This window comes from Antechinus flavipes, chromosome 2, assembly GCF_016432865.1.
Source record: "Antechinus flavipes isolate AdamAnt ecotype Samford, QLD, Australia chromosome 2, AdamAnt_v2, whole genome shotgun sequence".
In the NCBI taxonomy this organism is placed as follows: domain Eukaryota; kingdom Metazoa; phylum Chordata; class Mammalia; order Dasyuromorphia; family Dasyuridae; genus Antechinus; species Antechinus flavipes.
In genome coordinates, this window is record NC_067399.1 from 648,242,982 (window position 1) to 648,270,409 (window position 27,428).

Here is a 27,428-nt window from a genome sequence, read left to right on the forward strand (position 1 = left end):
GCTCTCCAGGATGGCTGGATGTATTCACAATTCTATCAACAATGTAGCAGCGTCCCGGTTTTTCCACCTCCCCTCCAACATTCACCATTATCTTTTTCTGTCATCCTAACCAATCTGAGAAGTATGTAGTGGTATCTCAGAGTTGTGTTAATTTTCTTTTCTATGATTAATAATGAATCGGAGCATTTTTTCATATGGCTAGAAATAGTTTCAATTTCTTCATCTGAAAATTGTCTGTTCATATCCTTTGACCATTTATCAATTGGAGAATGGCTTGATTTCTTATAAATTAGAGTCAATTATATATTTTGGAAATGAGGTCTTTGTCAGAACCTTTGACTGTAAAAATGTTTTCCCAGTTTATTGTTTCCCTTCTAATTTTGTCTGCATTAGTTTTGTCTGTACAAAAGTTTTTCAATTTGATATAATCAAAATTTTCTATTTTATGATCAATAATGATCTCTAGTTCTTTGGTCACAAATTCCTTCCTCCTCCACAGGTCTGAGAGGTAAACTATCCTATGTTCTTCTAATTTATTTATAATCTTGTTCTTTATGCCTAGATGATGAACCCATTTTGACCTTATCTTGGTGTACGGTGTTAAGTGTGGGTCAAGTTTCTGCCTTACTAATTTCCATTTTTCCTAGCAGTTTTTGTCAAACAGTGAATTTTTCTTCCAAAAGCTGAGGTCTTTGGGTTTGTCGAACACTAGGTTATTAAAGTTATTGACTATTTTGTTCTTTCCCTATTCCACTGATCAACTAGTCTATTTCTTAGCCAATATCAAATGGTTTTGGTAACTGCTGCTTTATAATATAGTTTTAGATCTGGTTTAGCTAGGCCACCTTCATTTGATTTTTTTTTTTCATTAATTCCCTTGAAATTCTTGATGTTTTGTTTTTCCATATGAACTTTGTTGTTATTTTTTTCTAGGTCATTAAAATAGTTTTTTGGAGTCTGATTGGTATATCACTAAATAAATAGATTGATTTAAGTAGTATTGTTGTCTTTATCATATTTGCTCAACCTATCCAAGACGATAGATATTTTTCCAATATGTTGGATATGATTTTATTTGTGTGGAAAGTGTTTTGTAGTTTTGTTCATATAGTTCTTGAGTTTCCATTGGTAGACAGATTTCCAAATATTTCATACTATCAGCTGTTACTTTAAATGGAATTTCTCTTTGTAACTCTAACTGTTAGATTTTGTTAGTGACATATAAGAATGCTGATGACTTATGTGGGTTTATTTTGTATCCTGCACCTTTGCTAAAGCTGAGTATAATCCTTTAAAGACAAAGGTAATCATTTAATGAAATAGAGGGTTTTTCAAGCATTGACAAATGAAAGACTAGAGCTGAATGGAAAATATGATTTTCAAACATAGGACTCTGGAAAAGGATAAAAGGATGATCAGGAAAGTGTGGTCAAAGAGAACTTTAGGATTTTCTGTTTATATTCCTACATGGGAGAATGATATTTGTAACTCATTAGAATGTTCTCATTATTATGATAGAAGAAGTATATAAAGACAGAATAAGCATGAGAGTGAATTGACTATGAAGGGATATCATTTTTAATGATGAAATTAAGGGGTAAAAGAGGAATATATTGGGAGAAAGAGAAAGTGAAAAGTGGAATGATGCAAACTATCTGCCACAAAAAGATGTAAAAAAAAAAGCTTTTATGATGGAATGGAAAAGGGGAAAGAAAGTGAGTGAGTGACCCTTACTCTCATCAGAAATGGCTCAAATAGGAAATGCATTCCCAAAAGATAGAGAAATCTATCTTACCCTGAAGGAGAATAGGAGGGAAATGATATGTGGGAAGTGGGGAGAGGGATAAAAGAGAGGCCTGTTGAAGGAAGGAGTGCTCAGTAGCAAAACACTTTTGAAGAAGAACAGGGTGAAAAGAGAGAGAATAAATGGGGGAAATACAATTAGCAATAGTAAGTGTAAAAAAATTCTCTGATAAGGCCTCATCACTTAAACATAAAGGGAAATGAGTCAAATTTATAAAAATAATAGAGCCCCATTTGATCTGATAAATGGTCAAAAGATATGATATGTGCCCCAAAAGTTGCAAATTCATGCATGTCCTTTGACCTAACAACATCACTACTAGGCATGAATACGAAAAACAATTCAGTAAAAAATAGAAAAAAGATAAAGAGACCTATATGGAGAAAAAAAAACATTCATAACTCCCAAGACAAAAAATTAAATTGAGGGGATCATTATCAATTGAGGAATGTCTCAATAAATTGTGATAGATGTTTGTGATGAATTATTATTGTTCTTTGGCAAATGATGAACAGGATTCTCTCAGAAAAAAAAATTCTCTAGAAAGTCCTCCATGAACAAAGTGAAGTATATTTATACAAAATAATAGCAATAATCTGGCATGGCCCACTGTAAATGACTTTGTTATTCTCAGTAGTATAATTATCCACAATTATCCTAAAGGATTTATAATGAAAAATCCTATCTAAAGCCAAAAAAGGAATGGAATGCAGATTGCAGCATTCTCTGTCTTTTTCTGTATGTGTGTATGTGTGTTTTTCTGTCTCTGTATTTCTTTATCTCTCTTAATTTATTTATTTTAATGCACATTGCATTATGAATCATGTTGGGAGAGAAAAATCATAGCAAAAAGGAAAAACCATGGGAGAAATAAAAACAAAACAAAACAAAAACAGAACTGAACATAGCATGTGTTGATTTACATACAGTCTCCTTTTTTAAAATTGTAGTAAGTTTATTTTTAATTCACATTGCTTTATGAATCATGTTGGGAGAAAAAATTAGTTATCAAATACTAGATTGCTAAAAGCCTTGATTATTGTGTTGTATGTATCTTATCTATTCCACTGATCCAACACTCAATTTCTCAGTCAGTACCAAATGGTTTTTATTACTGCTGTTTTATAGTTTTGGGTTTGGTACTATAAGCTACCATCCTTGAATTTTTTCCATTAGTTCCTTTGATATTCTTGACATTTTGTTCTTCCAGATGAATTTTATTATCATTTTTTCTAGTTCTATAAAATAATGTTTTGGCAGTTTGATTGGTATAGCACTGAACAAGTAGACCAAGTTAGGCAGAAGTGTCATTTTTATTATATCAGTTTGGCCTGGCCATGAACAGTTGATTTTTCCAGTTGTTTAGATCTGATTTTTTTGGGTGAGAAGTGTTTTGTAGCTGTGTTCATATAGTTTTGGGTTTGTCTTGGCAGGTGGAGCACCATGTATTTTATTTTGTCTATAGTAATTTTAAATGGAATTTTTCTTTCTATCTTTTGCTGATGGGCTTTGTCAGTAACAAATAGAAATACTGATTATTTGTGTGGGTTTATGTTATATCTTGCAAATTGGCTAAAACTGTGAATTACTTCCAGTAGGTTTTTGAATGATTTTTAGGATTCTCTAATTATATCATCAGATCATCTGCAAGGAGTGACAGTTTTATTTCCTCGTTGCCTATTCTATTTCCTTTAATTTCTTTTTTCTTTTCTTATTGCTAAAGCCAACATTTTTGGTACAATGTTGAATAATAGTGGTGCTGACATCCTTGTTTCACTCCTGATCTTACTGGGAATGTGTCCAAATTTTCTCCATTACAATTAATGCTTGCTGTAGGTTTTAGATAGATACTGCCTATTTTAAGAAAGTCCCTTTTATCCCTATGTTCTCTAGTTTTTAATAGGAATAGGTATTGTATTTTGTCAAAAGCTTTTTCTGCATCTATTAAGATGATTATATGATTTGTGTTGGTTTTGTAATTAATGTAGTCATTTATGGATTTTGTTTTCCTGAAATTTAACTAGCCCTGCATTCCTGGTACAAAGCCTACTTGGTTATAGTGTATTATCCTGCTGATAAATTGCTGTAATCTTTTTGCTAATATTTTATTTAAAATTTTTGCATCAAAATTCATTAGGGTGATTAGTCTATAATTTTCTTTCTCTGTTTTGACCTTTCCCAGTTTAGTATCAGTAGCATATTTGTGTATGAAAGGAATTTGGCAATACTCATTCTTTGCCTATTTTTTCCAAGTAGTTTACATAGTATTGGAATAAATTGTTCTTTAAAGGTTTAGTAGAATTCACTTGTGGAGCCATATGGCCCTGGAGTTTTTTCTTAGGGAGTTCATTAATGACTTGTTTAATTTATTTTTCTAAAATGGGACTATTTAAGTACTTTATTTCCTCTTCTGTTAATCTGAGCAATTTATATTTTTGTAAATATTCATCCATTTTGGTTAGATTGTTAGACTTGTTGTCATAGAGTTGTGCAAAATAACTCTTAATTATTAATTTCTTTTTCATTTGTAGTGAGTTTACTCCTTTCAGTTTTGATTCTGGTGATTTTTTTTTCCTTTTTTGATAAGATTAACCAAAGATTTAGCTATCTTGTTAGTTGTTTTCATAAAACTAATTTTTAATTTTATTAGTTCAATAGCTTTCTTAGTCTCTATTTTATTATTCTCTCCTTTGAGTTTCAAAGTTACTAATTTGGTATTTAATTGGGCTTTTTTATTTGTTCTTCTCGTTTTTTAAGTTGCATGCTGAATTCATTGATCTCCTCTTTCTCTATTTTATTTATGTAGTTATTTAGGAATGTAAAATTTCCCTTAAGGACTGTGTTAGCTGCATCCCATAGATTTTGGTAATTGTCTCATTATTGTCATTTTCTTCACAATTATGTATGGTTTCTGTGGTTTATGGTTTGACCCACTCATTCTTTAGAACTAAATGATTTAATTTCCAATGGATTTTTAGTCTATATTCCCCTGGCCCTTTATTGAATATAACTTTTATTGCATTGTGGATTGAAAAGGAAGCATTTACTATTTCTGCCTTTTTTTGCATTTGGTTGTGAGGATTTTATTCCATAACACATGGTCAATTTTTGTGGGTGCCATGTACTACTGAGAAAAAGGTGTATTCTTTTTTGTTCCTATTAAATTTTTTCTCAGAGATCAATCATATCTAGGTTTTCTAGGATTCTATTAACCTCCCTGGTTTCTTTTTTGTATATTTTGTGGTTAGATTTTCTGATTCTGGGAATGGAAGATTAAGCTCATCCACTAGAACAGTTTTACTGTCTATACCTTGCTGTAACTGGCTTAAAATCTTCTCTAGGAATTTGTCTTCTCTACCACTTGGTGCATACTCATTTAATATCTTTACTACTTCATTATTTACTGTACTTTTTACCAAGAAGGACTAAACGAGGTACTCCTTATTTCTTTTAATAAGATCTATTATTACTTTTCCTTTGAGATCAGAATTGTTATGCTTTCTTTTTTACTTCAACTGAAGCATACTAAAGTCTATTCCAGCCTTTTACCTTTACTCTATATGTGTCTCTTTGTGTCAAATGTGTTTTTTTGAAACAACGTATTGTAGGCTTCTATTTTTTAATCCACTATGCTATTTGCTTCCATTTTATGGAAGAGTTCATCCCATTGACATTAAGTTATGATTACCAGCCTGTATTGCCTTCCATCCTATATTCTCTATTGTATATATTTTTGTTCTCTTTCCACCTTGTCCTCAGTCCTGTCTTTTTTTTTTTTACTCATCCCACCCACTATCTTATCTCTTATCACTCCTCCCCTTCTCTTAGTAATTTTTAACCCACTATACCCACTACCTTAACTTCTATCAGCTCTTCCCCTCTTCTATTTCCTTTTTTCCTAGTGTTTTTGCCCTCCCTTCTATGCTGTCCCTCCCTTTTATTTTCCTTTCTCCTCCTACTTCCTTATGGAATTAAATAGATTTCTATATCCAACTAAATAATTAATTTATTCCCTCTTAGAGCCAAAACTGATGAGATGAAGTTTCAAAACTGCTCATCCCTCTCCCTTTTCCACCTTGATTATGTTTTGAGCTTCTTGGTATGAACTAATCATTCCATTATACTTTCCCTTTCCTCTTTTTCCAATACAGACTCTCCCCCATGTTTTAATGCTATTTTCTTTGATGTCATCACATGAGATCCATTCACAACCACATCCTCAATCTATGGTGATGATCCTTTCTTTCTACTCCAGTGACAGATATAGTACTCAAAAATTACAGATATTGTTTTTCTATCTAGGGGTGTAAATAGTTTAACCCTTATTTTTCCCTTTGTTTACCTTTTTATGGTTCTCTTGAGTCCTATGTTTGTAGACTAAAATTTCTGTTGTGTTCTAGTTTTTACAATAGAAATGTTGATGTCTCTTACTTCATTGAAGTTCTACCTCCTCCCCTGAAAGATGATACTGAATCTCCCTGGGTAGTTAATTTTTGATTATAGCCTTAGGTCCTTTGCCTCCAGGAATATGATTTTCCAGGCCCTCTTATCCTTTATTTTAGAAGCTGCCAGAACCTGGATAATACTAACTGATGATTCTTGATATTTGAATTGTTTTTGTTGGGTAGTTTGCACTATTTTTCCCTTGAGTTTATAGTTTTGGAGTTTTGTAGCAATGTTTCTTGTGGTGTTCCTTGTGGGATTTCTTTCCAAAGGTGTTCCATAGATTCTTTCAATGAGTATTTCCTCATCTGCTTCTAAAATATTGGGGCAGTTTTTCTTAAAGACCTCTTCTACAATGATATACAGGCTCTTTTTTTGTCCATGGCCTTCAGGTAGGTCAATGATTTTTAAATCGTCTATTCTGGGTCTATTTTCCAGTTCAGCTATTTTGTTAATGAGGTATATCACATTTTCTTCCATTTTTAAAATTTTCTTTATTTTGAGACTGATTCTTGCTGTCTCACAAAGGAATTAGCTTCCATCTACCCTGTTATAGTTTTTAAAGTGTAATTAATTGAAAACTCCAATAAGGAAAATTCCACTTATTCCTGCACACTCTAGTGTTTTTAATTGGAATGGGTGCTGAATTTTGTCAAATGCTTTTTCTGCATCTATTGGAATAATAATATGATTTTTGTTAGTTTGGTTATTGATATAGCCAATTATGTTAATACTTTTCCTAACATTGAACCAACTCTATGTTGCTGGGATAAATCCTACTTAGTTGTGGTGTATTATCCTAGGGATGACTTGCTGTAATCTCTTTGCTAATAGTTTAATTAAGATTTTTGCATCAATATTCATTAGGGAAATTGGCCTATTATTTTCTTTCTCTGCTTCACCCTGTCTGGTTTAGGTATCAGCACCAAGTCTGTGTCATGAAAAAGAATTTGGTAGGATTCCTTCTTTCCCTATTTTTTAAAATAGTTGGCATAGTATTGTAATTAATTGTTTTTTAAATGTTTGGTAGAATTCACATGTAAACCCATTTGGTCCTGGAGATTTTTTCTTAGGGAATTGATTCATATATTTTTCTATTTCTTTTTCTAAACTGGGATTACTCAAGTAATTTATTTCCTCTTCTGTTAATCTGGAAATTTATGTTTTTGTAAGTGTTCATCCATTTCACTTAGATTATCAGATTTTTGGCTTATAGTTGGGCAAAATAGCTGCCAGTCATTGCTCTAATATCCTTGTCATTCATGGAAAGTTCACTCTTTTCATTTTGGATGCTAATAATTTGATTTTCTTCTTTTCTTTTTCTAATCAAATTAACTTATAGTTTATCTTTGTTGTTTTTTGTTGTTTTTTTCACATTACTTCAATAACCATTATTTAACAACTTTATTAATCTCTCCTTTTATTTTCAGAATTTCAAATGTGGTATTTATTTGGGGGTTTTAATTTTTTTTCTAGCTTTACTAGTTGTATGCCCAATTCATAGGTCTTCTCTTTCTCTATTTTATACAAGTAATCATCTAGAGATATCGAACTTCCCCTAAGAACTGCTTTGGGTGCCCCCCATAAATTTTGGTATGTTGTCTCATTATTGTCTTTTGCTCTTGGATGAAATTATTGATTGAGTCTATGATTTGTTGTTTTACCCCACTCATTTTTTGGGTCAGATTATTTAGTTTTCAATTAGGATTTGATCTATTTTTCCCTGATTCTTTATTATATGTGATTCTTATTGTATCATGATCTGAAAAAGATACATTTAGTATTTCTGCCTTTCTGCATTTGGTTTTGAGGGGTTTATGCCCTAATATATGGTCAATTTTTGTGTAGGTTCCATGAACCACCAAGAAAAATGTATACTCCTTTTTATCTCCATTCTGTTTTCTCCAATGGTCTATCATGCCTAAGTTTTCTAGAATTCTATTTACTTCCTTAACTACTTTCCCATTTATTTTGTGGTTTGGTTTGTCTAGTTCTAAGAGAGCAAGGTTAAGATCCTCCTAGTAGTATAGTTTGCTCTCTATTTCTTCTTGCAGCAGTCTTTACTTCTCCCCTAGGAATTTGGATGCTATGCCACTTGGTACATGTTTAGTATTGATAGTGCTTCATTATGCATAGTACTCTTTCCAAGATATAGTTTCCTTCCTTATCTCTTTTAATTAGATCTATTTTTGCTTTTGCTTGATCTGAAATCAGGATCACTACCCATGCTTTTTTTTTTTTTTTTTACTTCACTTGAAGCATAATAGATTCTGAGCCAGCTTTTTACTTTTATTCTGTATGTATCACTCTTCTTTACATATGTTTCTTGTAAATAAATTATTGTAAGATTCTGGTTTTTAATCCAGTCTGCTATCCACTTCCATTTTATGGGAGATTTCATCCCATTCACATTCACAATTAAAACGACTAATTCTGTATTTTCTGCCATCTTAATGATTCTTTTTTCTTTCCTTTCCCCCTTTCTTTCCTTCCCAGTATTTTGTCTCTTACCATCCCTTCCCTGAAGCAGCCCTTCCCTTTTACTGCCCTTCCCCCTTTCTTATATCTTTCTCCTGCTATTTCTGTTTTCCTTTCTATTAGCTTCTCTTTTTCCTTTTCCTTTTTCCCTCTAAGTTCCCTATAAGGTAAGACAAGTTTCACTGTGAAGCTACATATGTCTGATAAGTTCTCTTTAATTCATTAATTCTGATGAGAGTAAAATTCACACAATGTTGATCCCTTTCCCTTCTTTCCTTCAATCATAATGGGTCTTTTTGCCCTTCATGAGATGTAATTTATTTCATTTTACCTCCATTTTCCTCTTCTTCCTGTACAATCCCCTTTCTTCCACCTCTAATTTCTTTTTTTAAATTTTCACAATAAAATGAAATTATACCTGCACAATTATTATACTTATAAGTGTACCCATAACAGAGATATAGTTCTCAAGAGTGCTTTCTTTTTTTTTTTTTTTTTCTTTTTATGCTTCTTTTGTGTTCTGTATTTGGAGATAAAATTTTCTATTCAGTTCTGATCTTTTCATCAGAAATAAATGAAATTCATCTATATAATTGAATGCCCTTCTTTTTCCCTAACAGATAATGCTCATTTTAGCTAGATAATTGATTCTTGGCTACCATCCAAATTCCTTTGCCTTACAAAATATCAGATTCTAGGCCCTTTAATCTTTAAAGTGGAAGTTACTAGATTCTGGCTAATCCTGATTGTGGCTCCTTGATATTTGAATTGTTTCTTTCTGACTGATTGCAATATTTTTCTCCTTCAATCAATAATTCTGAAATTTAGCTATAACATTCCTTGGAGTTTTTTTTTTTTTTTTGTTTGTTTGTTTGTTTGTTTTTTGAGGTCATTTCCCGGAGGTGATCAGTGAATTCTTTCAGTGGCTATTTTATCCTCTTGTTTTAAAACATCAGGGGAGTTTTCTTGGATGATTTCCTGAAAGATGATGTCTAGGTTCTTTTTTTTTTATCATGATTTTCGGGAAGTCCAATAATTCTTAAATTGTCTCTCCTAGATCTATTTTCCAGCTCAGTTGTTTTTACAATAAGGCATGCCATATTTTCTTTTATTTTTCTTATTTTTTAATTTGTTTGAATGGTTATTGATGTCTTATTGAGTCATTCATTTCCATTTATCCAATTCTAACTTTTAGTGAATTATTTTCTTCAGTTAACTTTTTTTTAGTTCTTTTTTGCATTTGGCCAATTGAATTTTTAAATGAGACATTTTGTTCAATGGATTTTTTTCCATTTCACAAATTCTGTTTTTCAAGGAGGTGTCATCTTTTTCCATTTTGTCAAATATATTCTATAAGGAATTATATACTTTTTTCCATTTCACTAAATCTATTTTGCAAGGAGTTTTCTTAAGATAATTTCTGTGTGTCCTTTTTCAAAATTTCCTGCAATGTTCTCTTTTCCTTTCCCCATTTTTCTTTTAATTATCTTTTAAGATCCTTTGAATTTTTGCAAGGCAGTGTTGTGAGATAGGAAGCAACCCATATCACCTTTTATAGCTTCATCTAGAGATGATTTGCATTTAATATACTCAGGGTTTGAGGTCTATTCTTTTTTTCCTCCATAAAAATTCTTTTAGCGTTTTTGCTCATTTTGTAAAGGTTGAGTTCTGCTATTAGAGCAAAGGGAACACTGTACTGAGTTTCTTGTATGGGCAACAGTGGCTGTTCTAGATTAGTGTTCTTGACTTTTGGTGTTGGCTAGGAGTTTCCAAGTCCTGCATTATTCTGGGGTTCAGGGCTATTCCCCTTTGCATTTTTTTTGGATGTCTCACAGCTAGTCTGCTGATCCATTGGCTTGTAACCAAAGCAGAATTGGCAACACCATTGTAGATTGCCTCTGATAGATTCCCCAGTGTGTGGACATTACACTGCACTGAGTTTCTGTACTTCACATATGCTCAGCCACCTTCCCTTATTCTCCCCCCTGCTTAATTGAAACAAACCTTTCTCTGAAGTTCTTCTAAAATATTTTCTGCTAGAAATTTGTTACACTCCAAATATTTGTGGGTTTTGTCACTCCAAAACTAGTCCAGAGGCTTGATTTGATGCTGATTTGAGGGAGATAAGAAAGAGGTCAGAAAAAGACACATTTCTTCTCCACTAACATGCCTCTTCCCCCCTCCACCCCCCCATCATTTCATATTCTTGTTGTCATTGTGTACAATGTATTCCAGGTTCTGTTTGTTTTGCTTAGCATCTGTTCACGTAAATCTTTCCAAACTTTTCTAAAATCAGCATGTCCATCACTTTTCATAGAACAACAATGTTCTATTATTTTGTATACAACAACTTGTTCAGTCATTCCCCAATTGATGTGTACATTATTTTCCCATAGTTTCTGTAATAGTTGTCATATTTTTGCCAATGTTGCCAGTCATAAGATTGGCAACTCTTAAAATTGTTTTATTTGCATATCCTTATAAATTATTTCAAACATTTCTTTATGTAGTCTTTTCTAAGTTAGATTTCTTTCTTATTAAATTTTCTGTTCATATCTTTTGATAATATATCATTTGGAGAATGATGTTTATTCTTATAAATGTCAATCATTTTTCTATATATTTTAGAAATGAGACTTCTTCATCTTGTTCGAATGGAACCTGAATGTATAGAATGCCATTATAATATCTCAGAAATTCTGAAGATTTCAATTACCAGGAAATTTAATTCCTGATGCTGACTGCTTACTTCTTTTGACTTCTTTCTTTATGTTCTACCATACTTTTTGGGGTGTATGGGTTGTTTAAGAAAAACTAGCACCTGTGGTGTGAAAATTTGATGAGAACTTTTAAAGGCTGCTCATCCACATGTGATATCTACCTAGCATTCAATTATTATCTGTGGCTGGAAGAAACTATAGCATGTAGAAAGCATACCTTGATAAACCACGTTGATAGACAAATTCAATCAAGTTGAGGCCAACTGACTAGTCACAAATCCATTTAGTCTACTTCTTCCTCTGATAGAATGAGTAGGTGAGAACAATTTATACCATTGGCCATGGTGACAGCTGAAGAAGGCATTGTAAGTCCCTTAGAGTTTGGCCAGACATTGAAGATGCCAAGGACATTTTGTGCCAGGTTCACCAGTCATCCTGACTTCTGATTTGCCATTGTATTTTGATGACTATGGAAGAGCGTAAAGCTGATGACGTGGTGAAACTCTACCTCCCTTCAATAAAATTCGCACATAAGTCAATATCACTCATCCTCTTTGAAAATGAAACACAAACAAGCAAAAGCTAACAATACTTGCTGGAATTATCGCCTCAACTTAGCAAAATGATGAAGTATATTCTACTATAGCCAAAACTGAATATGTAATGAGAGAACATATAGTGTATATTTAGAAGCTTTGAATTTAATTCTCACCTTTGACTTACTACCTTGGTCAAGTCACTTAAACTTCTTATGTGTATAATAAACATATGGACTGATTATCTTCAGAAATCCTTTCTATCTCTAAAGATTCTTTAAATACTTAGTGTACAAGACTCTGCTCTAGAGGCTGTGGTTTGAGGAAATTTTCCAAAACCAGGTCAATTGGCAAGATCAAACTAGAATTCCAAGTGCAAAGAAAATACTTGAGTATCCAAAAAAACATGATAAGGACCTAGTTGTAGAGATGGAAATCCCAAGTAGTGTCTTGATCAGAATTTATGGAAAGACTCAAAGAAGAACCAAGAATAAGTCTATTCTAATGCTAAACCACTGGAAGGTTTCATAGCCAAGGTTAAGGCTTAGGTCTAGAAGAAAGGGAAGGAAGACGCAGGGGTGACAACTTGGTCTTAACCCTGGGGAAGGATGGAGGGAGTACGGGAGGAAGTGATTAAGGGAAAGTGAGATAGACAGATAGGTAGATAGATAGATAGATAGAGACACACAGAGAGAGACAAAAACAGAGAGAGACAGAAACAGTGACAGAGACAAAGAGAGAAACAGATACAGAGAGGCAGAGACAGAGATAAAGATAGAGAGATAATCAGAGAGACAGACAGAGATAGAGAAAGAAAGACAAGGAGAGGCAGAGATAGATAGAAAAGAAGAAAAGAAAGGGAGAAGAGAGATAATAGGGATTGTAGGTACTAAAAAAAAATTATGAGTATGGATGTTCCAGTATTGCTCTTCTGCTCTGTCTGGCAAAACAATTACATCTCTCTCATCTCTTATCCTTAGAGGAGGTAAACATCAGAATATGATAAGCTGGAAATCAGCCTGGAATCTCTCCATGGTTGAATGAATTGTCTCTGGATGTTTTCCAAGATATAAACTCAACATAGAAACATAGATTATGAGACACAGGAAATGCTAAAGTACCTAAAGATAGTATTTAGAGAAATGAATTAGGCTGCCATAGATATTATAGGCTGCAGGAATAACTCCTGTAAGTAAGTATTATAATATAGTAGAAAGGATGTTGGCATTGGAATCAGTAGGAGATTTAGCAGCAAAGGAGGAAAAAAATGTTATACATACTTACCAGCTCTATGAATTTGTTAGTCTCAATTTCCTGCTTATAAAATTTGGATTTTACTTAAATTGCTCTTTCTTGTGAATCTTTAGAACTTCAAATTTGGAATACAATGATATTTAAAACCCTGTCAAGGAGTTTAGAGTCCACTCAAGATTAGGAGAATGAAGATCACTTATTGTAGGATGAAGTAAAAATTAAGTGCTTCCTAGAATCAATTGTTTATGTCTCTATTGCTATACTAGTACTATAGCAATTTAAGATACATGAAGCATTGTTCTGTGCCATAATGGTAAGAAATACTGTAACATCTCAATTATTCAAATAGGGAAATTGAGGCTTCATCAAATGAATTGACTTCTCCTGAGTCACACATACAACATATGTCTCCAGTATGAATCTGAACCCCCATGTCTCTTGAATTGAAGTTCTGTGGTATTTCCACTCTTTTACAAAACCTCAAATAATATTCTCTAGGCATAGTAAGGCTATCTAAGGTAGTCCCCTTACTTTAAGATAATTTGATGAGAGAGAGAGAGAGAGAGAGAGAGAGAGAGAGAGAGAGAGAGACAGACTACATTATAGTAGTCATTTAAAAATGATGAGTGTGTTCCAGTATTGTTCTCTAATTCCATGTCTGGCAAAACAATTATATCTTTCTCATCTTTTATCCCTAGAGGGGGGAAATATCTGATTATTATAAGTAGGAAGTTAGCCTGGAATCTCTCTATTGTTGAATGAATGTTTTCTAGATGGTTTTCAAGATATGTAATATCTTGATATGTAATGTATTTAAAATTCTATGTAGCAATCTATTACTACAACTCCCTCTCTTCTTCCTTCTCCTCTTACTATTACATAGTTATTGATGATTAAGAAGATTTAAATCTGGATTTTCATAACTTTAGACCCTGAACTCTATCTACTCTACTATTTAGCTGGAGGTCATATGAAGTCATTAAAATTTATTGAAAAATGGAGTGATGTTGTTTGACTTTTGCCTTAGGAAAATTATTTTGATAGCTGAGTAGATAATGGATTAGAATGAGAAGACATTTACTACAATCAGGAAGACGAACCAGCAGTGAGGTTGTGATAGTAGTGGCTGCATGAATGTAGAGAAAGGCCATTCATTAGAGATATTGTGAAGGTAGAAATGATAAGACAACAGTCTAGATACTTGGGGTTAATATGTGTGAAAAGTCAAAGATGGCTTGGAAAAAGAGAAGAGATGACTGGGGAAAGATAAACTTTGTTTTGAATAAACTTTGAGTTTGAAATGAAAATGGAACATACAATTTGAGATTTCCACTGAGAAGCTGGTGATATAATACTGAAAATCAAGAGAAAACTTAGGGCTAAATAAATAAATCTGAGAATAGTATGCATAGATAGGATTATTAAAATCATGGCCCCTGATGAGATCAGTAAATGACATAGGATAAGGGGGGAAATATATCATGGGATAAACTCAGTGAGCATGACTTAAATGAATACTTAACAGAGGAATCTGAGCAGGAGAAGGAGTAACAAAGGAATGTCATGAAAATCAAGAGGTAATAAAATATTGGGGTGGATATTGATTGTACTGAAGGATACATAGAAATCAAGATAAGAAGGATGAGGAAAGTTTATTACATTATTCTTAAAAATAATTGGTAATTTTGAAAAGGGTAGTTTCAGTTGAATGATGAGGTCAGTATCCAGACCACAGGGGATTTATAATTGAAGGAGAAGAGAAGAAGTGGAGATCCAGATTATAGGTGACATTCTCTGGGAGTTTAGCCAAAAAAAAGAGAAAAGTTATAATATCATAGAGAGTATGGTGGAATAAAGTTGTTTTTTAAAGTATTGGGATCATAAAATGGATGGAATCATAAAAAGCAGGGAAATAGCCAGTAAACAGGGATAAATCCAAGATTAGTTAGAGTGGGGATAACAAAGATTACCAGCTATAGATAATATGGAATCAAATATCTATATTTATATCTATTTATATTTTTAGATATATAGCTCTATATCTATCTATATCTATCTATACATATGTGTGTGTATGTGTGTGTATAAATATATATATATATATTAAATATATATATATATACATATACATACATATATTTCCTTAGCAAGGAGAAGGATCACTTCCTGTGATATTTGGTTAATGGAGGAGATAGTGGGAAGAAAGTACTTTAGGATATCGGATGAGGAAGAAAGAGATGGGTCTTGTTGAATGGTCTCAAGTTATTTTTTTTTCCCCCAGCAAAAACCACAGTTGAAATAGTAGGGAGAAAAGTATGCCTTGAAAAGTTTGAGCAGGAATGAAAAACGTTTCAGAAATCTGATGTTGTAAGTGATACAATGATTACATTGTGTAAAAAGATTGATTTTCTGCATTAAGGATTGTAAGAAATTTGTAATGGATCCAGTCATAATGGATTTATAATCTTCTTCAGCCATATTCAGCAGAAGGTAAACAAGAGTCAAAGAAACAGATGGTGACCATAATCCAAAATTGGGAATTTGCCAAGGTTTGATTAGTAATGGGCCAAAGAAGCATGAGATTCCAATATGGAAGATAGTATCAAACTGAGCTTATTCATCAACTAGTCAAGATAGGAGGAGAATGTAACCTGTACACGGGTGATAGTTTGGAAAGAATTTAACAGTGAATACATGAATGTTATTGTAAGAATTTGGAACAAGAGTAGGGGTCATAAGACAAAGAGAAAGTAGGAGTGATCCTTTATCTTATATTGTAAACCCAGAGTTCATTAACACTAGGGAATAGTATTGGGTTATGGCAAGATCAAAGGTGTAACCATATCTTTGTGTTACTGCCTTAGAAAGAAACTATATGTCATGGGAACTGGGTAAATTTAGAAACTTTGAAGTTTGGGTGTTTGAAGATATATAGATATGATTGTTAAAGTCTAGCATGAGTGGGGGCAGAAGGAGAGGATAATATCCATTACTTCCTGTCAGGAAGGATCACACATCTAGTGTCTGAAGCTATATTGGAAACCTCTGTTAGTCCTTCTTCAGTCCCAGAATTCATTTTACTGAGTCCCCTAAGAAGTGGTTCGAAGAAAAAGTGAAACAAACAAATAAATGAATATACAAATTAATGAATTTATAATATAACATAATATAATAAATTAAATAATTTTATTAAATTATTATAATATAATAAATTCAATTTAAATAATTTAAACTAAATAATATAATATAATTATTAAATAATATAATAAGTAAAACATCTTCCTTAAAGTATTTTATTTTATGGAAGTATTATAATATGTGAACATGCTAGCATATTCATGATCAAAGTGCAATGCAAGGGAAAGGAATCAAGACTTAGGGTCAAGAAAACCTAAGTTCACACCCCAGCTCAGACAATTATAGCTTTATTTTTCTAGAGAAGTCTTTCTTAATCATTATTAGATTTAATTTCTTCATTTCTTATAAAATAGGAATGGTAGCAGCATCTATATTATAAAGTTTTGGTGAGAATACAATAAAATTATTAAAACATTTTCCAAATTTTAGAGAGCCATTGTCATTGTGAATAAATCCAACCATTCTGGAGAAGAATTTGGAACTATGCTCAAAAAGTTATCATTGTTTATTGTCTTTGATTTGTTATGAGTCAGAACTTGAAACAAGGTGATAACTCAATGGAATTGATAGAAACAATGCTTGTGTGCTTAGGGTTTACACCTTTGGGAGAATTCACACATTAAAGCTCACACCTTTGAGAGTTCACACATTAGCTCACACATTGGAGTTCACAAGTTTGGGAGATTCACAAGTCAGAAACCCACAATCCCACTCTCTCAGAGGAGAAGTCAAGCTTTGGGTTCACACCTTTAAGAGATCATATATAAGAAGCTCTTAGAGCTTCAGTCAGTCAGTCAGTTAGTGGAGGAGAATGAGTCAGAGTAGAGCTAGAGGCAGAAGCTGGAAGAGCTAAAAGATAAGCTGCAAGAACTCTTGGAACCAAGGAAAACTAATCGGGCTATTTTGGAAGAGACAATAAAAGATTGGATTGTCTTTGGGGTGATTATTACTCTGAACTAAAACTAAGGCTGCCTCTAGAAAACCTCCCCAAGAAACCTGCTCACAGAGAGAATGATCACATATTATAAAAAAAGAAGAGAACACCACATTGATTATCATTAATTATCATTGATTAATAACAACAACAATAATAATACTATAATAATTAATAATAATTTGAGCAGCAAATAACATACAACTCTACTAGAGGTTTGAAAGCTGGAGTTCATGAAGTTCTAAATTTGAAGCTTTTTAAAAAACATGTATTGATAAATGAATTTCATTATAGTTGGTTTCCATTATACTTTAATATTTATTTATTTTATTTATTTATGATAATATCATTCTATTATTATTATATTATAACTTTTAGTTTACAAAACATATGCATGGATAATTTTTCAACATTGACACTGGCAAAGTCTTCCATTCCAACTTTTCCCCTCCTTCTCCCTACTCTCTTCCCTACATGTCAGGTAGTCCAATATATGTTAAATATGAAAAAGCATATGTTAAATCCAATATATGTGCACATATTTATACAGTTATCTTGCTGAACAAGAAAAATTGATCTCAAAAGAAAGAAAAAAAACCTGAGAAGGAAAACAAAAATTAAAGCAAATAATAACAGAAAGAGTGGAAATGCTATGTTGTGGTCCACACTCATTTCCCATAGTTCTCTCTCTGAGTATAGATGATTCTTTTCATTATTAAACAATTGGAACTGGTTTGAGTCATCTCATTGTTGAACAGAACCACATCCATTAGAATTGATCATTGTATAGTCTTATTGTTGCCATATTTAATGACCTCCTGGTTCTGCTCCTTTCACTTAGTATCAGTTCATATAAGTCTCTCCAGGAATGTCTGAAATCATCCATGCTGATCATTTCTTTTTTCTTTTTCTTTCTTTCTTTCTTTTCTTTCTTTCTTTCTTTTTTTTTTTTTTGATCTTAGCTTAGCTTTATTGCTTATTCAGATACATTTATATGAAAATTCAAAAGGATTTAAAAGGTGTAGGAAAAACAGTGATATTTCAGGCCAAAACATTCATTTGGAATTTGTTAGAAGGCAGGCTGAGAAATGACAAGAAGATATAAGGTCGGTATCAAAACTGACAGTAATTAAAGGATACTTTCTTTTTGTTGTTTCTGGATTTTTTTTAAAATTTTGTCTACAGTAATTTTATTTTTTTATTATAGCTTTTTATTGACAGAACATATGCATGGGTAATTTTTCAACATTGTCCCTCACTTCTGTTCCACCTTTTCCCTTCCCTCTCTCCACCCCATCCCCTAGATGACAGGCAGTCTCATACATGTTAAACATGTTAAAATATATTTTAAATACAATATATGTGTACAGACCTGTACAGTTCTCTTGTTGCACAAGAAAAATCAGATTCATAAGAAAAAAATAACCTGAAGAAAAACAAAAATCATGCTGGTCATTTCTTACAGAACAATAATATTTCATAACATTCATATACCAAAATTTATTCAGTCATTCTCCAATTGATGAGCATCCATTCAGTTTCCAGTGTCTAGTCACTACAAAGAGGGCTGCCACAAACATTTTTGCACATGTGGGTCCCTTTCCCTTCTTTAATATCTCTTTGGGATATAAGTCCAATAGTAACACTGCTGAATCAAAGGGTATGCACAGTTTGATAACTTTTAGAGCATAGTTCCAAATTGTTCTCCAGAATGGCTGGATGTGTTCACAATTCCACCAACAATGTATCAGTGTCCCTGTTTTTCCACATCCCCTCCAACATTCCACATTATCTTCCCCTGTCATTCTAGCCAATCTGACAGGTGTGTAGTGGTATCTCAGAGTTGTCTTAATTTGCATTTCTCTGATCAATAGTGATTTGGAACATCTTTTCAAATGACTAAAAATAATTTTAATTTCTTCATCTGAAAATTGTTCATAATCTTTGGCCATTTATTGATTGGAGAATGGCTTAATTTCTTATAAATTTGAGTTAATTCTCTATATAATTTGGAAATGAGGCCTTTATCAGAACCTTTGACTATAAAAAATGTTTTCCCAGTTTATTGCTTCCCTTCTAATCTTGTTTGCATTAGTTTTGTTTGTACAAAAACTTTTAAACTTATTATAGTCAAAATGATCTATTTTGTGATCAATTATGAACTCTAATTCTTCTTTGGTCACAGATTCCTTCCTCCTCCACAAGTCTATGTTCCTCTAATTTATTTATAATCTCGTTCTTTATGCCTAGATCATGAACCCATTTTGACCTTACTTTGGTGGGTCAATGCCTAGTTTCTGCCATACTAGTTTCCAATTTCCCCAGTAGTTTTTGTCAAATATTGAATTCTTATCCCAAAAGCTGGGGTCTTTGGCTTTGTCAAACACTAGATTGCTATAATTATTGACTATTTTGTCCTGTGAGCCTAATGTATTCCACTGATCAACTAGTCAGTTTCTTAGCCAATACCAAATGTTTTTGATGACCACTGCTTTATAATACAGTTTTAGATCTGGTACAGCTAGGCCACCTTCATTTGAGTTTTTTTTCAATAGTTCCCTTGAAATTCTTGACCTTTTGTTTTTCCAGGTGAGTATTGTTGTTATTTTTTTCTAGGTCAGTAAAATACTTTCTTAGGAGTTTGATTGGTATAGAACTAAATAAATAGATTAGGTAGTATTGTCATTGTTATTATAATCATTTGACTCTTCTAAGAGCACTTAATAGTTTTCCCAATTTTTTAGATCTGACTTTGATTTGTGTGGAAAGTGTTTTACAGTTTTTCTCATATAATTCCAGACATTCCCTTTGCAGATAGATTTCCAAATATTTTATACTATCAATAGTTATTTGAATTGGAATTTCTTTTAGTATCTGTTGTTGTTGGATTTTGTTAGTGATATGTAAAAAATGCTGATGTTTTATGTGGATTTATTTTGTATTCTGCAACTTTGCTAAAGTTGTGGATTATTTGCAATAGCTTTTTATTAGTGTCTCTGGCATTCTCCAAGTATGCTATTATATCATCTGCAAAGAGTGATAATTTGGTTTACTCATTAAAAGGAATTTGGGAGGAGTCTTTCATTCCCTATTTTTTCAAATGGTGTTGAACTTAATTGTTCTTTAAATGTTTGCAAGGATTCACATGTAAATACATCTTGTCCTGGAGATTTTTTCTTAGGGAGTTGATTAATAGCTTGTTCTATTTATTTTTTTCTAAAATGGTACTATTTAAGCAATTTACTTCCTCCTCTGTTAATCTGGGCAATTTATATATATTTTAGGTATTCCTCCATTTCACTGAAGTTATCAAATTTATTAGCATAAATTTGGGCAAAGTAACTCCTGATTATTTCTCTAATTTCCTCTTCATTGGTGGATAGTTCTCCCTTTTCATTTTTGAGACTAACAATTTGGTTTTCCTCTTTCTTTTTTCTAATCAAATTAAATAAAGTTTATCTGTTTTATTGATTTTTTCTTAAAACCAACTCTTTCTTTTACTGATTAATTCAATGATTTTTTTTTAACTTTTAATTTTATTGATTTCTGCTTTTATTTTTAGAATTTCAAGTTTGGTATTTTATTGAGGGTTTTTAATTTGCTATTTTTCTAGTTTTTTTGTTTTTGTTTTTGTTTTTGTTTTTTGTTTTTTTTAGTTGAAAGCCCAATGCATTGATATTCCCTTTCTCTGTTTTATGCAAGTAAGCATCTAGAGATATAAAATTTCCCCTTATTACTTCTTTGGCTCCATCTCACAATTTTTTTTTTTTTTTTTGCTGAGGCAATTGGGGTTAAGTGACTTGCCCAAGGTCACACAGCTAGGAAGTCTTAAGTGTCTGAGGTCAGATTTGAACTCAGGTCCTCCTGACTTCAGGGCTCACAAATTTTGATATGTCATCTCATTTTTGTTATTCTCTAGGATGAAATTATTAATTGTGTGTATGGTTTGCTGTTTCACCCATTCATTCTTTAGGATGAGATTATTTAGTTTCCAAATACTTTTTGGTCTACTTCCCCTGGCCATTTATTGAAAGAGGTTTTTATTGCATTGTGATCTGAAAAGAATTCATTTACCATTTCTGCCTTTCTGCATTTATATTTGTTCAATTGAGTTTTTATATGAGTTGTTTTGTTCTATGGAATTTTTTCCATTTCACAAATTTAGGGAGTTATTTTCTTTTTCCAATTCACAAAGTCTGTTTTCCTGTGGTAGAGTCCTCCCTGTAGATTCTCCAGCCCCTCTTAAGAGAGTGAAAACATCAAAAAGGAGATGATCACATCCTCCCTCCCCTCCACCCCCGACTTCTCAGGAATGGAGGTAAAAACACTAAAAATAGATGATCACATCCTCCTTGACTTCTCAGGAAGAGAGAAGAAAAACAGCAAAGGAAAGTGGGGAGTCAAGCCAGATATTGTTAGTGGGTTTCTGGGCTGAAACAGGTATGCACAAACTCATCAACATGGGAGGTATTACATAAGCACAGAGCAATAACGCACGGGCTAGCAGTGATGATTTTCCCCACAACCAGTGCAGGTTCAATGTGATGTAAGAAACATGAATTGTGCATGGAAGTAGTGATATAACAAACTATATGAATCAACATGGTATTGTAAGTCCTAGAAAGAGGGTATGCAAATAACAATCACATATACGTCTCCTGCAGCAGTCAAGAGAGAGTCCAAAACCAATCTATTGTCCATTACTTTATGTGTCAGGGAATCCAATAATCTCTGCAGATTTTGAAGTCCTGAAACAATCTTATTATGTATTAGAGAATACAATGATTTCTGAGTGTTTTCAAGTCCTACAACAATCTTATCATGTCTCAGGGATTCCAATGATTCCTGCGGATTTTGCATCAATCTCATTAACAATTTTTGATGTCCATGAGTCAATTGCCATAACTGCCATGCTCTTTCAGTGGTGCGCACAATCAACAATGGAACCACTTGATGTTTCTTGGGTTTTCTCCTTTGTTTCAAGGGTCTGCTCCATCTCTCTCCAATGGACAAAGTGACTATGGCTCATTGGCACCCATCTGATTCCTTCTCCATCTGTAGAGATACAAGCAAATCTTTTGGGCTTCATGTGGAGCTGGTTTGCCTTTAGGAATCTCAGGATTTGAGGTCTGTTTTTTTCTCTCTCCATAAAAGCTATGTGTTCAGAGTTCTTTTTGCTCATTTTTTAAAGGTTGAGGTCTACTCTTAAGGCAAAAGGGTAACAGTTGTTTTAGTTTACCCCAGGGCAGGTGTTTCTTACTGACTTCAGAGGCTGGGTAATTGGGCCAGGTCTTATGTTCTTCCAAGTCTCAATGGCTTAAAATTTGCCTTTTGTATTTGCTTTTGGGTTTCTCACAGCAAATCTACTAAACCACAAGCTTGTAACCAGGACACAGTAGCCTTAGAGCTTCACAGTAAATTCCCTAGTGCTTGGATACTGCAAAGCTCTGGCTCCCCACCCCATGTCCTTGCCCTGGATTCCCTGAGTTGTGGCCTACGCTCAGCAGCCTTTTCTTCCTCTCTGCCTCCCTCAACCCCCACCCAATTGAAACAGATCTTTCCTGAAGTTCTTCCAAAATATCTTCTTCCTGAAATGTGTTGTACTCGAAATATTTGTGTTTCCTGTCACTTCAAAACAAGTTCAGAGTAATTTGCTGTTGATTTGAGGGGAGGTCAGAGGAGGTCACATAAATCTGTGACTACTCTCTGCCACCTTAGCTCCACCCCTTATTTGTTCTTTAGAGGAAAAATCATAGATGGGGAAATATATATATATTAGAGTTATAAGAGAGCCTGAGAGCTAGTAGTCCAATTGGAAGGTTGTTGAAATAGTTCTAGAATGAAGTGATGAGTGCCTGAATGTGTGTGATTGTCATGTGAGTGCCATGGATAAAATACCTTGCTAATTGATCTTTCATGAGAAACAGATAAGGAATTAATGCTTATGGAAGCCCTCTCATATTTCTCACCATTCTACACAAGATGGTGGCCTTGATCATTTTTTACCTTACTTCTGTTACTGCCTGGGCTGATAGATTTCAGAACAGTGACACTACTCTGGGAATATAGTTGGATTTTCCCATCCTCCAATTGGTCCAGGATCTCCTTCAGCCATAAAACAAGCCTCACTGTATTATTTATAGCAAACATTTAGGATGCTTTAATAACTCAGATTGTTCTGTTACTATGCCCTTGTTCAGTTCCAGTCATGAAATTTTGCAGGCTCATATTTCCTGAGTGGCACAGCCCCTGAAAGCTGCACTATTTCTCTTAAATGAAGCTTGCACTGGAATATGAGGCCTGTGGAGAAATCTTAGCTTTTGAGTCAAGTGGGGGCTGAAGCCTGGGCCCCATTCATGTGCCATTTGCCTGCACCAAATGGAACCTCATCATGTTTCCTTTTCTGAATTTCTCTTCTAGGTAAAAAGAAGTCCTTTTGTTTTCTACATGAAGGCACAAACTCAAAGTATTAGGGAGAAAAGTAGGGAGTTTAAAATTCTATCTGTTGCAGTATACTTGCTAATCAAAGGGCATTGAGGCAGATAGCTTTGACTTTGGAGACAGATGAACTAGATTAAAATCCCGAATCTCCTACTTAACAAACTATATGAATGTGGGCAAGATAGCCTCAGTTTCCTCTGCTGTAAAACAAGGGACTTTTAACTAAATTTATCATCCTGATTTAATGACTATGCTACTTTACTCAGAGAATAAGTGGTTAAGTTGTCTTTCATTTATATTTATTTCTTTAGTGCTTTAAGGTATACAAACTCTTTCCCTAAAATGTCCCTGGAGCTATTAAGTGAATATGTAATCCCCATTTTATAGATGAGCAGACAAAGCTCAGAGGGATAAAAATCAGCATCATGTTACTAATGAAAATTAGAGGAAGGATTTGAACATACTCCTGAATACAAATCCAACATTCTGGCTCATATTATCAACTGCTGTCCCAAGTCAATGTACATGGATTTATATTAGTACTTTTATTCTCAATGACTGAAGATACTGGGGAAGAGAAGAGTATTTGGAAAGCATCTCATATAGTAATTAGCAGTTTTCTTCTAATTTCCTTGTTCCTGGGATATGGTAAAATATCTTTGTCAGCTGATCCTTGACCAAGGCTATACTAAGTCATAGAGGTTATTTATGAAGTTACTGCCATAGAAAACTACTCTCTGTGAGTGGAGGAGGAAGGATGGCTACCACAATAGAACTATATCCTGATAAACTGAGAAACTGACAAGTTACCTTATCAGTTGCCTGCCCCATCATATCATCTCTACTCTGCAACTACTCTCCCATGTCTTCCTTTTTACTGGCCACCTTCCAAATACTTACAAATATTTCTGTCTCTACCATTTACTCAAAATTCTCATGTTATCCCCCCATCTCCTCTAATTCTAGTGCTATATTTCTCCTCCTTTTGGTGGCTAAATTCAAGAAAGCTGCCTTTATTTCCTTTATTCACATTCTCTTCTGAACACAGAGTCTGCTTCTGCTGTCATTCAGTTGAAACTATTCTCTCCAAAGTTTTCAATTTCTGTTATTGCCTTATCTTCTTAGTAAATATACCTTTGCAAAGATAATTGGGGCAGCTACGTTGTGCAGTGAATAGAGTGCCAGGACTAGTCAGGAGGGGCTGAATTCAAATCCAGCCTTGCACACTAATTGACTATGTAAGTCTTTAACTTAATCCCTTTTTTTTTTAATTGCCTTAATTATAAAATGAATATAATAATAACAGCTAACTCCCAGAGTCATAGTGAGAATCAAATGAAATAATATTTATAAAGCACTTAATACAATGCCTGGCACATGAAAAATACCATATATATTAGCTATTATTTTTATGTTTAATTTTCTGAAAAGCATTACACAAGTGGATAAAATGATTGCTTACTCTCATAAAATAAAATTGTTGGGATGTCAGCTTATCTTTTTAGGTTCAATGGAAGAATGCTCAGGACAAATTCTGTAGCAGACAGGATAAAGTGTACTTCAATTTATTCATACTGATTTTTAAAAATCCTCTGTTATAATTTGAAAGCTTTTCATTTCATGTATCTTGGATATTTTTGAGTAGAGTAAATTGCATTAAAATATTGTTCCTAAATTCATAATCAAAGGACAGTTTTTGCCTTCATGTTGGTAAAATTTTATTTGTTGATTCCTCAAGTATACACTGAGATCTATATTGACATCATAGATCTTCAAAATTAGTTTATCAAAATGAATTTCTGTTTAAGCTACCAGGTCCTATGTTGCTATATATCCAAAAGATTCTAAAATTTTGCCACCCTCAATAATAAGTTGTATGGTTGCTACAATTTCCTTGAATAATATGCATTCATAAATAAATCCAGGCTCTTTAAGGATGATATTTCTAAAATCCTGATAGAAAGAACTAGGCTTGAATCACTAGCATAAATGCAAATCTACATGACAGCTACCATTTCAATAATTCTTTGTCAACATATGGTTGGTTGATTTTGTCAAAGAAAAATAAAGGCACTATGTTCTATATTTTGGCAATGAAAGTGCCAGAAACAATTTATTAGATTATTCTAATATGCTTAGACAGAAGAAAATCCAAATTGACAGATTTCATTAATGCTTTTGGAAATCTCTTGGATATAAGACATTTTGGAGTTACCTTTGGCAATATCTCTAAACAAAATAATCTCCCAGTAAGATAAAACATAGTTACCCAGCTAGTTAACAGTATTCTTTTATCAAGGAGAACAATTGATATATATTTATATTTGTATATGGGCATATATATACCCATATACAAATGTATGTATATATATGCTTATAAACACAGACATATAGATAAATGTATACACATATACATACATACATATAAACTCATACATTCATAAGTATACACAGAAACTCATAGACAAATGCAATATATTTGTTAATTCTCTCCTGACTTTGTTTGGATACTTTCTAAAAGTATTACTGTAAATTTCATTATTCCTAAAGTAGAACACTAACAATATTTTTAATAACAGTAATAATTTCATACATTAATTACATATATATGAAGGTATTCCAGGTTTGGGATCAATTAAATGGAGGTGACTATATAAACATATGAATGTATCATTTGATGTATCATTTTCAATGATCAATATTCAATGTATCTGATGTATCATTTGCAATAACATCCATGAATTAACTACAAAAATAATAAGCCTTTCCCTTTTCTTCCTCATCCTCATCTTCCTCCTTCTTCTTGTCCTCCTCCTCTTATCCTGCTTACATTATTTATCATGAATGAGTATTAATATGTCTTGACTCATTTCTGCTGCATTCTTTTATTCCTAAAGTTAATCATCACAATTCACTTTTCAGAAAAATTCCCTGTCCAAGTTTCTCTACATTTCTGTACAGTGAAGGCTTCCTTTGGAGGAGCTGAGAGCTATCTAAATATAAACTATTGTTATCTTTTCTATGCTAGGATAGTGACAGCAAGAATTAACTAATAAAACTAATGAAGTCATCTATAGGCAAATGGCAATTTAAGCCAGACTTCTCTCTGTCCCAAGTAAGCGAAGAATAATTTGACAGTTCACTTGGTCAACCATTCTTGTGGTACATTGCTCATTAGGAAGAATACTCCCTGGGGAAGCCTGTAGGGGACAAGGAGAGTCATTGTGTCTTTAGCTTGTGCCCAAATAGAGAAGTCCATCTCAGAAAATGGCCTGCTTGGTGTTTTAGAAAGCTACATCACACTGGGTGGCAAATTCTCCATTCAATGGCTCCCTCCAGTGTTGTAGTCATTCTTCACTGCTTAATTATGAATCCTTAATGAAATGTTCCTCTCCTTCATAACTAAACAAGGCATAGAGGGCGTATGAAATAGGCAATTTTGATTATATAAAACTAAAATGCTTTTGCAGGAACAAAATCAATGTAACTAATTTAAGGAGAAAAACTAACAATTAGGGGAAATGTTCCATCAAATGTCTTAGACAAATGTCCAAAATATGAGATATAAGCAAGCAGATGGAATTGAATCAATCCCTAGAAATCAAATGCTCAAAGGATATGAACAATTTTTAGAAGAAAGACAAATGATCAACAAACATAAAAATGCCCCCAAATACTAA